Below are 17434 nucleotides of genomic sequence, written 5' to 3' on the forward strand. Positions count from 1 at the left end.
TAGAGATGGTAGGCACTGCTAATTAATGAGCCAAAATAAGACGGATATTTTTTTAGCAAAATGGGTAAACAAGCTACAGCCGGTCAAGAACACTAATCTTACAGACAGAAAAAAAAGAGGCTCCAAGGTTCGGATGCCTTGCCCCAATACCGAGAAGAGACAGTAGCGAACCCAAGGAACAGATAAGTAATTCACCCACAATGTAAATGGGAAGTTTGGTACCAGAAGACAACCCAATTACGATAAACGATCAAAATACATATGATTGAGTTATCACTGAATACTGAATGTCAAGGAACAGATGAAGTAATTCGCCCACAATGTAAATGGTAAGTTTGATAACAGAAGACAACAACAATTACCATAAACGATCAAATTACAGGATTGACTTGTCACTGAATCCTGAATATCAAGGAACTTCGTCAGGACCTTCAGCGTGATGCAGGTCCAAAGAAGAGATCAGTTCTGGATGGTAGCTGGGTGTTTTGATTTAGTAGGAGAACAAGGCAATGCTTTTCACAGATTATCCTTCCCTGGTTGTCATCATTCCTCATATGAAGGGATCAACATTTTCACTCTCTGATAACAGAGAAGTGCTCCACCACGAATGGTGGTATGGCTGGAAGAAACCATCATACGTCCTCCGAAACAACCACTCCAGCCTGCCACTTTCCAAGCACAGACAAGCGAACCAAGAAACGGCCTGGGGCGCGAACATCTCTGATGTTGTCAAGTACAGGATGCTACACCGCATTGCCGCAATTTTCAGCGTATTCTGGGTGATTGCGCAATCTTAGCATTAACTGGATCAGCCAGGTTGAATACCCTGATGTTAGCCCATGCCCCAGCATCAAGGCCATCTTCTTGACGCAGCATGAAACCGATGTTGAATCCATTTGAATAAGCAATGCACATGTTATCGCCGTTAATTTGGCCAAGGATCGAGCTGGGAAAACCTTCCAGATTCAGGAGAGGTGGGATCATCTCAACAAACAATCGCGGGTTGTTTGGGTCGGGATCCAAGACGACCACATACGCACGATCCACATACGCACGATCCTGGTGAGGCCAGTAGATGAAATTACCCACTCGCATGCCGCTCTCAAGCAAAAGTTCATCTTCCGGCTCGTGGTGCGGGACATCCAACCATGGGGAGAGGAACCAATCGCCCATTCCCAAGGATGAGGAGAAGACCGCAGCCCGCAACCTGAACTCTCCATGGGAAGCAAGACAGAAGATGCCAAAGCTCGCGGGGTTTTCGTCATCGCAGATCACGCCGGCGTGAAGGATTTTACCATCTCCTTGGCGGTCGTCGTCGTCGTCGAAGATGTGGGTGTGACTCAGATCAAAGATCCGTTCGCACCGCCGTGCCAAGGGGTTTAGCAGCGCGAGCAATAGCCCGCCCCCTTTGAGGAGAAGGTAGCCGCCACGGGCGTCTAAGACGAACCAGGAAGCTTCTGGGTGGTCGCGCGCCTGGAGGGTGGTGAGGAAGAAGTCGCCGCTCAAGATGGCGGCCACGAGCTCCGGATTGTTTCGGTGGGCGGGGGCGAAGGCGGGGATGCAGGGGAAGCCATTGTGAGGGACAAGTGGAATCGGTGAGTTGAAGAAGAGGCCGAGTAGGGGCGCCGGGCGGTGGTCGACGTTGGCGACCACCACCGGCACCGGCGGCTGGCCGTTGGCGGCCATAGATACGGCGGTTGGACGGGGGTTCCCTCGCGACCGCTGCCGAACCGACCAACTCAGTCTTATCCGGAGGGGGGGTTTGCCGCTCGCGGGCTCAATTATCTTGACCCGTTCGCTCGTTTTTTCATAAAGAAAAAAACAGGATCCAGTTGACCATCAACCATTTTTAAGACAAGTATTTTCGAACGGAGAGAGTAGATGCAGCAATCTTTGTTCGCTGGATAGATGAGAAAATCGAATAAAGGTTTACAACTCGTCATAAATACAACATGAATACAACAATACATCAGTATAACATACTCCCTTCGTTTCTAAATACTATTTGTCTTTCTAGATATTTTAATAAGTTGCTATATACGGAGCAAAATAAGTGAATCTACATTTTAAAATATGGCTATATACATCCGTATTTGGTAGTTACTTTGAAATATCTAAAAAGACAAATATTTAGGAACGGAGGAAGTGCCATGTACAGAGTTGCAGCAATGTGACGCGATAAAAATGGAGCATATATAGGATCTTCAGTCCTAGTGGTGCATGGATTGGTTGATACGTCTACATTGGAAACTTTTGCAGTTAGGGAAGGCTTGACATTGGCTCTAGAAACTTCTAGTGTTTTTACATCTTGTAATTTCTTATTTGAATCTTGAGGTTCTAATTTTGAAGCTCATAACATAGCTAGGTATAATACTTCTCTTCCTCGCATTTGTGGTTGGACACTCCTCGTGACCCAACCATCATTCATGTAAACATTGTAATACATCAATAAAGAACCTATCTTTGTTGGCTCAAAATAAGTCGACCATTGATGAGATGAGATGATCTTTCACCTAACCCGTCGACCTAACGTTGACCGTTCACTTTTGCAAAAAAAATCACACGTTTGAAAGAGTCCATAGATTTCACAAAAAAAGTTAGCATATTTCAAAAGTTCATGAATTTAGAAAAAAACAAGTAAACTTGAAAAATTCATAGATTTGAAAACATGTTCATGAATTTGAAAAAAGTTCGCGAAGTAAAAAAATCACGAGTTCAAAAAAATGATCATGAATTCGTTGGAAAGAAATACACATTTTAAAAAAGTTCACAAGTTCAGAAAAAAGTTAACAAATTTGAAAAAAAATCATAAAATTTTAAAAACCGTCCGCTGATGTGGCAAAATTTCATAAATTTGAGAATTTTCATATTTGTAAAAGTTCATACATTTGGAAAATAAAGTCGCGCATTTTGAAATGTTGACAAAAAATAAAAATAAAAAGATAAAAAAGGAAAATTAGAAAGAAAAAATGATAGAAAAGCGAAATGAAAAAACAGAAAGAAAACCGAACTGAGAAGCTACAAGAAGCTTCCCAAAACCGAGCTGCACCAGCGGCCCACGAATGTAGCGCAGAGCAAACGAGGAAAAACATGGGCCAAGTCCAGGTAGGAAGGAGGTGTGTGCCGGTTTGTGAAGTAATCTGTAACTGACGCTGAAGGCGCGAACCAACTTTTGGTTGGATGGTTAGTAGACTTATTAGGAAGACAATGGTATCCCCAATCCACCAAAGTTCAAGTCTTAGACTTGACGTTGGTACTCGCATTATTCTTGGATTTATTTCAGGCTTTCGACGATGCTAGTTTAGTGGGAGGAGATGTTCCCGTTGATTGCAAGGCGTTTGCGATGACTTCGTAAAATCTCAAAATGCTATGCAGGCTCAGCCTCGCAGAGGTGCTTTTAGGGATAGTGATGCAGAGCATCCCACGGTCATCCCCATGGACGTATCGACATCTCCCACAACACCACTTAGACCAATGACAAGAACTCGAGCAAAGGCTATCGAAGATAAGGTGAACTCGCTCCTCTCCGAACTACCACTTTCTACATATGAGACATGGCTACTACCTCAAACGGAAACACTATGTGTGGTCAGGTACTTGGAGGAAGGCCACGGAGCAGCTACATCCAACGGGCAAGACAGTGAGGACACCAAGTATGAGGGACAAGAAGAAGAGCCGCAAGAGGAGCCACAGCCACCGGATGACCGCTCCAGACCGGACGTCCGGTCCGTGAAGGCCATGCCAGCCAGAAGAAGCCAGGCCAGTGAACGCTACAGCGGCCGGACGTCCGGGCTCCATCGGAAATCCGGCAGGTCCCCAACAGAATGAACTCAGCAGAAGTCTGAAGCGACCGGACGACCGATGACCAGACGACCGGCCGTCTCCAGAAATCCGGTGCCACTTCAACCGAGCCGAAATGACGGAAGTCTGGCGACTTCCGGACGTCCGGACGCCCGCGAGACCTGTCTGCGCATAGTTTTGGGCCCGAGGCCCATGTACCCCTTCAAGTCGCCCCCATTTGCACTAAGACTATAAATAGACCTCCTCCTCCTCCTCCTAGTTAGGGTTAGCGTTGTGATAGCTCATATGTGAGATAGAGCCTCGCTCATCCATCCGGATCTACTCCACCGAGAGAGACCGTCGCCTCTTCGGAGAAGATCCATCTTGGACTCAAGACCCCTAACCGGTAGACCTTCAAGACCTCCTCACCGAGAAGAACATGCTACTTGTATCGTCCCTTGTTGATCGTGGCTCGTGTATCTCTTTTGTGTTTCGAGGGTCTAGCATATGTGTGCCCGAATCTTGTTGGTTGAGTGATTTCTCCCGTGTTTCCCATCATGTTCCTTGTGTTCTTCGTAGGATCCCCTCCAATCGTGAAAGGTCGGGCCGCTAGGGTTCTACCCTACATCATCTTGGTATCATGAGCCAGGTTGATCATGGATTTGGAGCCCCTACCCTTTGTTTTCTAGCTTGATTTTGTTGTGTTCTTCCCCAATTTCGAAAATCCCCACCAAAATAGCCTCAATTTTTTTGTGATTTGTTGGTGTGATGAAGTTCTATTAGATTTGATCCATGGATTTGCTTTGCCACGAGTGGATCTAGCTTTCCCCCATCATCTCCACCATTTCCATCCACAAAATCGCTCAGATTTGACCAATTTTGCCACCTCCACCTCGAACCCTAGCTGTTCATCCCGTGCCCGAAATCGCCCAGGCACCGGACGTCTGCCAGCTACCGGTCGTCCGACGTTTCCTGACAAAACTGAAAAAGTTCAGTTCGGCCACCACCACCTCTCCACCTCCACCTCTGCATACGCACTCTGGTCCCTTTCCCACTTCCACATACGCACTCCAAAACCACAACTCATTTCCCGCCCCACCATTGCTTACTCTTTTCGCACTTCGACACAATTTTGACACATTTTGCTTTGAGAATTTGAGTTGCGTTTTTCGTTTCCTAACATGTTTCGGCTACTTAGGGATGATCCAACATCAACATCACCGCCGCTCATCTTCGCCACGGACTCGTCATCGACAACAACCGCTCAACAATTTTGATACCCCCAACCGTAAGCAAGGACAGTAATCTCGACGACATCTTTGTCTACTTGCCATTACATTGATAACCACCATAGCCCAATTTTGTGTATCTTACCCATCGAGACTATCCTTTGAGTATTGCCGGCAACGTTACTTCTGCACATTAGTGATCATACTTCCTATATCATACATACCATATCATCGTGGCGCATATCTTGGTATCATCTTTTGTGTCACAAAGTTTTCATTGCATACACAATTGCTATCTTGGTTCGTGAAGTTTTGCATGAGAAAGAGGTCAAAAGAGAAAGAGCCAAACAATACTTTAAGCAAAAAGGAAAGATAACCAAAGAGCTTTTAAGCATGAATCATAGCATCATATTACATTAAGAATGTCATACTCGATCATCTTGGATCATATCATCGAAATACCATACATAGAGCATACTTGGGATAGAAGTCGTTGCATTTTTGCTTAGTAGGTTGTGCACAAGTCTTTGTATCCGTCTATTGTGCAATCGTGCTAGCATCTCTCTAGTGTTGTGCAACAAGAGCATTTTCCATGGATTCCACATTTTGGCTCATTCCTTGGTTGCACGACCCCATTTTATCTTTCCGTGTGTGCGTTTCTGTGTACCATATCTTGCTATTGGTCCACTTGTTGCATTTGCAATTTGCAAATCTTTTCCAACATTATTGAGGCTCACTAACAATTACATAAAATTTTGTGCCACCATCCTAACCGAGCTCCACTACAAGCTTTTACTTGTGTAGGTGTGAGAAACCGACAAGAATTGGTACCAATTGTGCTATTACCTTGTTCCACATTTGAGTGATCGTTGATCCATCTTCAGCATCGGTCAAGGTACATTTGGTATAAGTTCTTCTCTTTCTCCCATGCACATATTTTCTTGGAATGATGGATAGGCCAAGTACTTCTACCAACCCACTCTTTATCGAGCAAGACGACGACGTGTCGTCCTACGTCACAAAGAGCCACCTCTTTGGTGCACAACGAGCTTTGCATCAAGAGCAACAAGCAATGAGAGAACGCATCGGCAACCTAGCCACCCGACTTCCGAATCTCCGAGCAACGTACAAGAGACTACTTCAACAACAATCTCGACGAACACAAACAAGATAATGATGCAAGAATGGACGAGATTCATGCTTTGTTGGTCAACCGCTCTTCTACCACTTCGTCCTACTCAAGACGGAGCCGCTCGAGTTGACACTCCGATGACACTATCTCCGGTTCAAGTACCCCAACATCGAACACTCATCGACGAGCCACGTGCCAAGACCGTCAAGCAAACTGCAATCCTCTACATGGAAACGATGCTCAAGAGCAACTTCGAGCGCAAGAGCATCGACATCGTCAAAACCAAGCTACTTTTGTGCTAGCACAAGAATGGCAACGCCTACGCCAACAAGACGAGGAAGAGCGAGCGTGACAACACCAAGATGCACAAGATGCCGCGGCACAACGTCAAGAACAACAACGACGAGAAACTCAAGCACTTGAGGCGCAATGTGCCCTTCTAGATTCAAGTCAAGCCATCACCACACGCAACTGGCAAACTCGTGAGCACCAAGAAGCGCTTCACGAGGAAGTTCAAGAACGAATATATCAAGCTCGCATGCATCATCAAGTTCCTCAAGCTCCTCCGCATGCTCGACAAGAACCTCAAGTTCACCTAGAGCAAGAAGACAACGAAAATCCTCCAAGACAAGAGCAAGTTGAGGGAGACAATCCTCCTCGTCAAGGACATCATCATCCCCGACCCCAACACAGAGGAGCAACGCTACGGCAAGCTAAAGTTCACCATGCCCAAGTTCACCGGAAGCAATGATCCCGAAGAGTACCATTCATGGGCATTGAAGGTTGACAAAATCTTCCGCTCGCACACTATGAGGAAGAGAAAAAGATCGCGATGGCATCCCTTGAGTTCCAATACTACGTCCTCATTTGGTGGGAACAAACCATCGAGCGCTGTGAGGCAAGAGGAGAACCACCCATCATAACTTGGGCGCAAATGAAGGATGTCATGAGAGCACGTTTCGTGCCAACCTACTACAACCGCGACCTCTTCAAGAAACTCCAAATTCTCAAACAAGTAACCAAGAGCGTTGAAGAGTACTACAAGGAAATGGAGATTGCCATGATACGAGCCAATGTCACAGAAGATGATGAGAAAACTATGGCACGTTTCTTGAATGGACTCAATCATCCTATCAAGAAGATCGCCGACTTCCAACCATACTCGAACCTCGTCGAGCTAGTGCACCAAGCTACCAAGGCAAAACGTCAAGTGCAAGATGACTTCAAATATGCCAAGTTCTCATCCAAGTCCTATGGTTTCTCCAACACCCAAGCTTCAACGACTCCAACACCCTCTACCTCAACCAAGCCATCCACAAGCAACGGTGACAAGTCAAGTTACAATAAAACTTTGACAACCTCAAGTCGTCCTCCTACTACAAACAACTTCAAGCCGAGAGCTTCATCATCATCTACCCCAACCGATGAGACCATCAAGACAAGTTCCTTCAAATGCTTCACGTGCGACGGTCGAGGCCGCAAGTCCTTCGAGTGTAGCAACAAACACACCATGATCTTCAACGATGATGGTACATACGACTCCATGAGTGAAGGAGAATTGGAAGCACTTGAGCAAGTGTCCATGCACCAGCAAGTGAATGAGGATGAAGATGATCAAGTATTTTGTGACGAAGATTTGAGCCCCGCTCTTGTTGTCTCCAAGGTCTTGACACTTCAACATCAACAATAAGAAGACCAAAGATGCCATATCTTCCATACCAGGGCCAACATCAATGGAAGGTCCGTCAAGGTCATCATCGATGGAGGGAGTTTTCATAACTTGGCAAGTGAAGAACTTTCCTCCAAACTCCAATTGGTCAAGATGAAGCACCCACATCCCTACAAAGTTCAATGTCTAAGCGACTCCGGCACTATCCAAGTCGAGCATATGGTACAAGTTTCCTTCAAGATCGGAGCTTACGAAAACATTTTGGAGTGCGATGTTGTTCCGATGTCCGTTTGCCACCTACTTGTTGGATGACCATGGAAATTTGACCAAGGTGTCATCCACAACGGGCGAACGAATCACTATAGCTTCAAGATGAAAGGAAAGGAATATGTGTTACGACCAATGTCCCCAAGCCAAGTGATCGCCGACAAGCAAGCCACCCATCGTGGACAAAAAAGTGTGTGAGAGAGAGAACCTCCAAAAAGAGAGTGAGCGCCACAAGCCCAAATTGAGTGCCTCCACGATGAGCGACAAGAAAAATCTAGTCCTATTTGCCACCAAAAGTGAGACAAGAGAAGTGTGTGAGAACCCATCAGGTGTCATGTACTATGTCCTTTTGTCCAAGGGCGAGGCACCAAAAGCTAACACCTCTCACAATCTACCTTTAGCGTTATCTTCTCTATTGCAGGAATTCCAAGATGTATTCCTCGATGAGCTACCTCCGGGTCTACCTCCTCTATGAGGCATCGAACACCATATCGACCTCATCCCCGGAGCACCCCTTCCTAACAAGGCTCTCTACTGCGTCAACCCCGAGGAAACTAAGGAGATCCACGGCAAGTACAACAACTCATCGACAACGGCCATGTACGAGAAAGCTTGAGTGATGCGGAGCATCCCACGTTCATCCCCATGTACACTCCGACTACCCTCCAAGCCCCAAGGATACATAAGATGAGACCTCGACTATACACCATTGGACACAAGGTGAACTCGCTCCTCTCCGAACTTTCAGTTTCCGCATGTAAGACATGGATGCTACTTCAAGCGCGGACCTTGTGCATACCCAGGTACACCGAAGGAGACCATGGAGAGCCCAAGGACCAAGGCAAAACGTGCACGGAAGTGAAGGAAGGAGAAGGAAGAAGGGCCAACTACTACAGCGGCTGGACATCCGGCCATAGCCCGAACATCTAGCCTAGCCCGGACATCCGGCCTGACCCTCGGAAATCCGGCATCGGCCATCCAGAGAGCACCGCAAAGGCCCAGCGCAGCCCGGACATCTGGCCATCACCCCGGACATCTGGCTCCTCCCGAAGCCCCGGACATACGAACCCCATCGCCCGGAAATCCGGCCCCTCCATCACCAAATGCATCTGGAAGACCCAGGCCAGCCCGGACATCCGGCCCCTTGCCCCGGACATCCGGCCCATCCCGAAGCCCTGGACATCCGGTCCCCAGCCCGGACATCCGGTCCCCAGCCCGGACATCCGGCCCCTTCCTGTGCGTAGAGAACGGGCCAAGGGCCCATGTATCCTCTCCCACTTACCCCTTCGTGGCTAAGGCCTATATATACTCCTCCACCTCCTTCTAGTTAAGGTAAGCATTTTTTAGCTCATTTGAGAGATAGATCATTGCTTATACACATCGGATCTACTCCTCGTGAGAGACCGCGGCCTCTTCGGAGAAGATCCCTTTGGATTCAAGACCTCCTTGCGGAGAAGACATCAAGATCCCCTCTCAGGCGGTGCCCTCAAGACCTCCTCACGGAGAAGATCGTGCTACTTGTATCGTCCTTAGTTGATTGTGGATCGTGTATCTTCTCTTATGTACTCGAGGATCTAGCACATGTTTGACTATTTCTTGTTGGTTGAGTGATTCTCTCATGTTTCCCATCGTGATTTCCCTCGTTTTCCCCCTCGTGCTCCTCGTGTTCTTCGCGGGATCAGCTCCTTTCGTGAAAGATCGGGCGATTAGGGTTCTACCCTACATCATCTTGGTATCATGAGCCATGTTGATCACGATTTCAGAGCCTCCCCTCTTTGTTTTCTAGCCTAATTTTGTTGTGCTCTTCCCCAATTTCGAAAATCCCCACCAAAAATATCCCCCAAATTTTTTTGTGATTTGTTGGTTTGACGAAGTTTTGTTGGATTTGATCCATGGATTTGCTTGGTTTCAAGTGGAAATAGCATATCCCCAAGTTTCCCCACTTTCCATCCACGAAATCTCTCCAATTTTGCCCCTAAAATCATTAATTTCCGCCCCTAATTCGAAAATTTCCGCCCCAAACGAGATCTGGAATCGTCGGGCCGGACATCCGAGCCTCAGACCGGACATCTGGCCATCGGGCCGGACATCTGGGCCCCAAGACGGACATCCGTCTCCTGGAGCGCAATTCGCGCGTGGTTCTGGACATTAGGTCCCGGATTTCTGGCCCCGAGCCCGGATGTCCGGCCCCTAACATCTCAGCCACCCCCGTTTCACCGTTTTGTCCATAACTAATTCATCCGAAGTCCGATTTTCGCGTTCTTTAGCTCTTTGAAAATCTCTTGACATCCCCCTTCCCACAAAAATACTACCATCACCATTTGACTCCAACAATTTTTTGGAACTTTGGCATCTTTGCCTAGGGCTTCCACCACAACCTCCGCATAACCACCACCGACTTCCGCAACCTAACCAATTTTGTTCCCCTTAGCATTAGTGGTTGTTTGAGTTGTGATTTGAGTCTCCTAAGGTGTTCAGGATACTTAGAGACGGTTGCTTCTTCATCAACCACCAACACCACCATAACTTCCGCATAGGCTTACCCACAATACACTTCCGCCACCGCAACTTAACCCAATTTTGTTTGTGTTGTGAGCTGTGTCTCCTAAGGTGTTTCGGCTACTTAGGGACCGCGCTTCCAACTCCGACACCGTGTATACTACACCACCTTACCCTCCATTTCCACATTGCCTACTCGCAAAACCCATCACTGCATTCCTGCAATCCCATTGATCTTCCGCAACCACCACCGCATCCCGATACCACCATTTGACATTCGAGATTTTGAGTTTGCGGTTTTTCCGTTTCCTAAGGTGTTTCAGCTACTTAGGGATGAGTATCCATCATCTTGGTGTCTCCACCAAGATCACCGCCACTCATCATCGCCACGGACGGTAACCTCCATATCATCTTGGTATCGTGGTATCCCTCCATTGTATATTCCCTTGCCATTGCATTGTTAACCCCTAACCCATTTCGCGTCACTTGCCCATCGAGACTAGCCATTTGAGTATTGCCTACAATGTTACTTGTGCACATTAGTGATCTACACCATCCATTGCATACATACCATATCATATTGGTATCATCATATCATCTCTTGTGCCTCAAGTTTGCTCCCGCATATACCCAATCGCTATCTTGGTTTGTGCATTGTGCAAAAGTGGCCATACAAAAAAAGAAGAATAAGCTTTTAAGCAAAAGAGAAAGAGCAACGAAGCTTGTAAGAAAGTGCCATAGCATCATACTCCATTGCATATAAGATTTACTTATCCAATCATCTTGGATCATAGCACCGGAACATCATACATATATAGCATACTTGGGATAGAAAGTTTATCCATTTTTGTCTCCTATAGGTTGTGCACAAGTGCCGTATCCGCGTATTGAGAAATTGTGCTAGCGTCTCTCTTGAGTTGTGCAACACGAGCGTTTTCCGTGGATTCCACATTTTGTGCTCATTCCTTGGTTGCACAACCCCATTTATCTATCCGTGTGTGTGTTTCCGTCTGCCACATATTGCTATTGGTCTACTTGTTTCACTTGCGAATTTGTGAATCTCTTTCAACATTATTGACTCTTGCTAACATTTTGCATCAAATTTTTGTGCCACTATCCTCACCAAGCTCCACCATAAGCCTTATTTGTGTAGGCGTGAGAAACCGACAAGAATTGGTACCAATTGTGCTATTTCCTTGTTACATCATTGAGTGATCATTGATCCATTTTCAACTTCGGTCAAGGTACATTTGGTATTCGTTCTTCTCTTTCTACCACTCAAACTTTTCTCTTGGAGTGATGCATAGGCAAGGCATTTCATCTCCGGTCTTCCACAACAACGACGGCGTGAGCAACTACATCACCAAAGCGTCCATCTTCGATCTACAACGACAAATGCAAGGCGCACAGTCAAGATTGAGAGAGCGCATCAAGAACCTCTCCATCAACATTCGCCACTCCGAAGTGAGGAAAGGGGACTACATCGACAACAAGCTTTCCGCACAAAAGGAGGAGCAAGATGCAAGGATGGAGGAGATTCGGGCCTTGATCAAGTCTACTTCCCCTTCGTCATCTTCAAGGTAGCGACGAGCAAATCGATCATCTTCGGAGTGCCCAAGCGATATAAACGCAATTCGTCCATGTCCACATCTCCATGGCGACCACCATCACCTACGTGATCCACCTCGCCATGAAGGGAAATTCACCTCCAAGCAACATGTGCACGACGACGACGAATGACATTTACTACGAGCTCAAGTGCGACAATGCCAACATCATCATGACGATGCTCACCAAGCGCCTACCTACAAGTCCCAACAAGCCCTAATTCACGCCAAGTCCAAACTTCATGACCACAAGAGAAGACCGCGAGACAAGCACCACCAAGACGGAGCTACGGCTACACCAACCACTTCGGCATCTTTGCGAAGTGCTATAAAGGCATCTTCGCCTTTGGACGTACGACATCTTCGCCTACTTCCCGTGAGTTTTTCTACATCGACATCATCAAGTACAAGGTAACCACCTATGAGCGAGGGCGACACTTCCATCTTTGGAAGCCCCCCAAGCAAGAAGGTCGAGCTAGGGCCATCCCCTTCGACCACGGCGACGAGCATGAACCTCTTCAACAACATGAAGATGGCGCCCATATTGGACTCATACTCCGAGTCAAGCTATGAGACCGCACATGAGACCTTATCTTTGGTCTTAGAGGAGAGTGATGATGTGCCATCTTCGGCCTTCATCCACGGCTACAACCACGACATGATGGAGCATGGAGACATTTGCACCAACATCTCTCCGACATCCACATGTGACGAGATGCCCCAATTGCCATGTGAGGAGAGCCACCACCCCATGAGTGAGATGAGTGACTCCACCATATATGACACTGAGTGCATTTCATATGAGAGGATGAGTGTGACCACCACTAGCCCCACTCTTGAGAGCATGCCACACATCCTATGTGAGGTTGAGAGCCATTTGAGTGACTCCACCAACCATATGAGTGAGAGCATCATACCGGGAGTGAGTGAGCCACAACACTTAGTAAGTGAGGTAGTTGACATGGCATGTGAGGCCACTATAATTTCTAACGACTTAACCTCTACTCCGAGTGTGTTTTCTTCTTTGGTGCTAGGTCTCCTACATGATGACACGCCTATCCTCGACGAGTCCATATCTCCAATGGAGACAACGATGGCCATGGTGGAAGAAGATGCACCCCCCACATGGTTCCATCAAGATGAAGATGACCACGACTTGGTCTTCGACACCTCACCTACAACACATGAGCGATGCTCCAAAGGTAACATAGGTAATGGTGCTTCTCTTGTCCCACTAGTGGACTATCTCACTAATGATTTCTTGCATGATGTTGATCCACCTATTCCCATGCTTCATGCTAGTGCAAATTCTTCACGTCATGACTTACCAATCTATGATGAATATGATTATGAGCATGTTGATTTGCCTAGTTGTGATGCTATGCTCCATAGGATATCATGTGAAAATTCTATTGGTCACATCATGTTTGATAATCCTTTGAACTTATCATATGCTATGAGTGAGATCTCCCATATTGCATCATTTCAATCTCAACATAGTGACTATGCATTCCCCATTACAATAAATCCCATTTGCACCTATGGCATGGATGACGAGATGATGGACATTGGCTTTTGTTTCTCTTGCGATGATATTGCTATGCTTCCTTTGCAAAATTTGCACAATTCATCTCATATGCCATGCCATGAAAATTATTGTGTATCGCATGATTACATCCCTTGTGTGCACCATATGCATACCATTCCTCACAATGCTCTAGATATTGCGGGTGATGCATTACATCCTTTGAGTCTCCATTATGCCATACATGACAACAAACCTATCATGATGGATGGCATGTTTCTATATCACGCATCTCATTTATTTGAGCATTGGATATTTTGTGCTAACTAACACAAGCACGTGCGCATCATGATGGATGATGTGTACATCTACCATGCACACACAATCTTCCCTTTGTCTTTGTTTTGTGTAGGTACTCACGTATACTCGTCAACCTCTCAATCCCAAGAGTTGACGAAACGAGCTCTTGAGAGCAAAAATGACTTGGGATCCCGTGAACTATCCTTCCCACCGCTCTCTTCGCGCAATGACTACGCGCATCTCTCACACTTGGCTCTCACACGGCTATGGGCTATATACCGCTTGTCGCTTCATGATCATTTTACCGTGTTCACTTTGCATGCTATGCTTGCTTCTATGCCTTTGCCATGCAATTGTGACCCTTGCTTGCATATACCCTTGATTCACCATTATGCTTCTCCTATGTGTATTTGCATGCTTGGTGGAGATCCTTGTTGCTATTACCATGTTTATCATGTGCCTCATGCTGTTGATCCTATTTTTCTCGCATCCTCCTTTCATGCTTGTGCTATGTCATGTGAATTATTCATACACACTATTTGCACACATGACATACTTGACATGATTCCTTCTAGTACGTTGCATCTTCGCACTACTAGCTTGCTTGCCTTGATTCACATGATTGCTTGCTTTGTCTCATCACCCATGTTCCATTCTTACTTGCTTTCTTGGGTTGATGACGTATATGTTCATGCCTCTCACATGGTATATTTTGTTCATTGTCGCTTGCCTCCAATTGTTGCATCTATGCTTATTGATCGTGGAGACTCGGAAACTTTACTTGTGATGCATGCTTGCTTGATTGAGCCTATTGTATTTGGTTGTTCTTGCATCATCATATGCCTCCATACTATGAAATGCTCCCTTGTACTTTCTTATGATGAGCATAATGTTGGGGAACATAGTAATTTCAAAAATTTCCTACACACACACACATAGGATCATGGTGATGCATAGCAACGAGAGGGGAGAGTATGTCTACGTACCCTCGTAGGCCGAAAGCGAAAGCGCTTATCAACGCGGTTGATGTAGTCGTACACCTTCACGATCCGTCCCAATCAAGTACCGAACGCACGGCACCTCCGCGTTCAGCACACGTTCAGCTCGATGACGTCCTCGCCTTCTTGATCCAGCAAGACGGGCGAAGTGGTAGATGAGTTCTGGCAGCACGACGGCGTGGTGACGGTGTTGGTGAAGAACAATCTCCGCAGGGCTTCGCCTAAGCACTACGAAAACTATGACGGAGGATAAACTAGAGGGGACGGGGTTGCCGGCACATGGCTTGGTGTTTCTTGATGTGTCTTGGGTGCTAGCCCTACCCCTCTATTTATATGTTGAGCTTTGGGGTCGAAACTTGGAGTAAAAGCCTCCACAAAGTCGGTTTCACCCGAAAGGCAAGAGTCCTTCTCAGACTCCAGGGCCAGACGCCAGGGTTGCCGGTGTCTGGCCCCAGATGCCAGGGACCCTGGCGTCTGGCCCCTGGACTCCGCAAAACTTCCTTTTGTGCTTTCCAAAAACCTTGTGGGCTTTCCCCTTTGGCCCAAATAAAGTGTTCTCGTACCCGAACATTTTAGGAAACATCCGGAATCCCTTCCGGTGAATTCCGGAACCCTTCCGAGGACCAAACACTATTATCCCATATATCAAACTTCGTCTCTGGACCATTTTGGAGTACCTCGTCATGTCCATGATCTTATCCAGAACTCCGAACAACATTCGGTTACCAACATACATAACTTATAAATACTATATCGTCAATGAACGTTAAGCATGCGGACCCTACGGGTTCGAGAACTATGTAGACATGACAGAGACACTTCTCTGGTCAATAACCAATAGCAGAACCTGGATGCCCATATTGGCTCTTACATATTCTACGAAGATCTTTATCGGTCGAACCGCATAACAACATACGTTGTTCCCTTTGTCATCGGTATGTTACTTGCCCGAGATTCGATCGTCGGTATCTCAATACCTAGTTCATTCTCGTTACCGTCAAGTCTCTTTACTCGTTCCGTAATACATCATCCCGCAACTAACTCATTAGTTACAATGCTTGCAAGGCTTATAGTGATGTGCATTACCGAGTGGGCACAGAGATACCTCTCCGACAATCGGAGTGACAAATCCTAATCTTGAAATATGCCTACTCAACAAGTACCTTCGGAGACACCTGTAGAGCACCTTTATAATCACCCAGTTACGTTGTGACGTTTGGTAGCACACAAAGTGTTCCTCCGATAAACGGGAGTTGCATAATCTCATAGTCATAGGAACATGTATAAGTCATGAAGAGAGCAATAGCAACATACTAAACGATCAAATGCTAAGCTAACGGAATGGGTCAAGTCAATCACATCATTCTCCTAATGATGTGATCCCGTTAATCAAATGACAACTCATGTCTATGGTTAGGAAACATAACCATCTTTGATAAACAAGCTAGTCAAGTAGAGGCATACTAGTGACACTCTATTTGTCTATGTATTCACACATGTATTATGTATCCGGTTAATACAATTCTAGCATGAATAATAAACATTTATCATGATATAAGGAAATAAATATTAACTTTATTATTGCCTCTAGGGTATATTTCCTTCACATGAAGCATCCACTTGTTGGGTATTTTACCACATGAATGATAGGTTTTGCATCTCCGCTAACCTCATTTGTTTTTCCGAGTGTCTGTCATGTTCTTTCATGTTAAAGGATTCACAAGGCGATACCGTCATGACACAATTTGGTCATGTGAAGGCATACACTATGTGCAACACCAACATTTGCGAGAATCTCCTAAAGGTGAACTCCTTCCCTTTGATCCATCCTCAAATATGCATATTGGATGGGTTATTCTTTCATTGTTGTTTCCTTCTTCTTGTCTACACGTTGCACCTATTGGATGGAGGACCGACATTGAAGATTGGCTCTATGGACCTTCGCATTGAGGAGCGCTCAGACTTCTTGGATGAACCTTCGAATCCACTCATGCCACTATATCGAGCATTGGTACACCAACACCTCCATATTTGTTGATTGTGCTCTCACATGTCATGCTCGATGGACATATCATACACATGACAAATTTGCATCTTATGCATGGATTGACTCATATTATGATTTCCTTGTTGCATCTTGTATTCCCATGTCATCCATGATATATGATCTTGTGCATTTCCTTAGCAAATTTGTTGTGATCTTTCTTGATGGCATATTCATACATCATGATCATATTGCCCATCATCAATTACATGATCACATACTCATATTGAGCATCCATTGCCATATTCATGCTATTGATAAACAGTCTCTCTATGACATCATTTTGCACCATGGTTGCATTGATCATATTCACAACACATTAGTGTGCGCAATGAATGTTTTTGCTCCCATGAATGCTTTGCATAACATTCCATCTCTTTTGGA

The 17434-nt window shown here is 46.0% G+C and overlaps 1 pseudogene; it reads right to left on the reverse strand.

Moving 5' to 3' along the window:
* Nucleotides 1-237: 237 nt before the first annotated feature.
* Nucleotides 238-1775, reverse strand: LOC123060958 (uncharacterized; annotated as a pseudogene).
* Between the last annotated feature and the right edge of the window lie 15659 nt (nucleotides 1776-17434).

The sequence above is a fragment of the Triticum aestivum genome, chromosome 3A, assembly GCF_018294505.1.
Source record: "Triticum aestivum cultivar Chinese Spring chromosome 3A, IWGSC CS RefSeq v2.1, whole genome shotgun sequence".
In the NCBI taxonomy this organism is placed as follows: Eukaryota; Viridiplantae; Streptophyta; class Magnoliopsida; order Poales; family Poaceae; genus Triticum; species Triticum aestivum.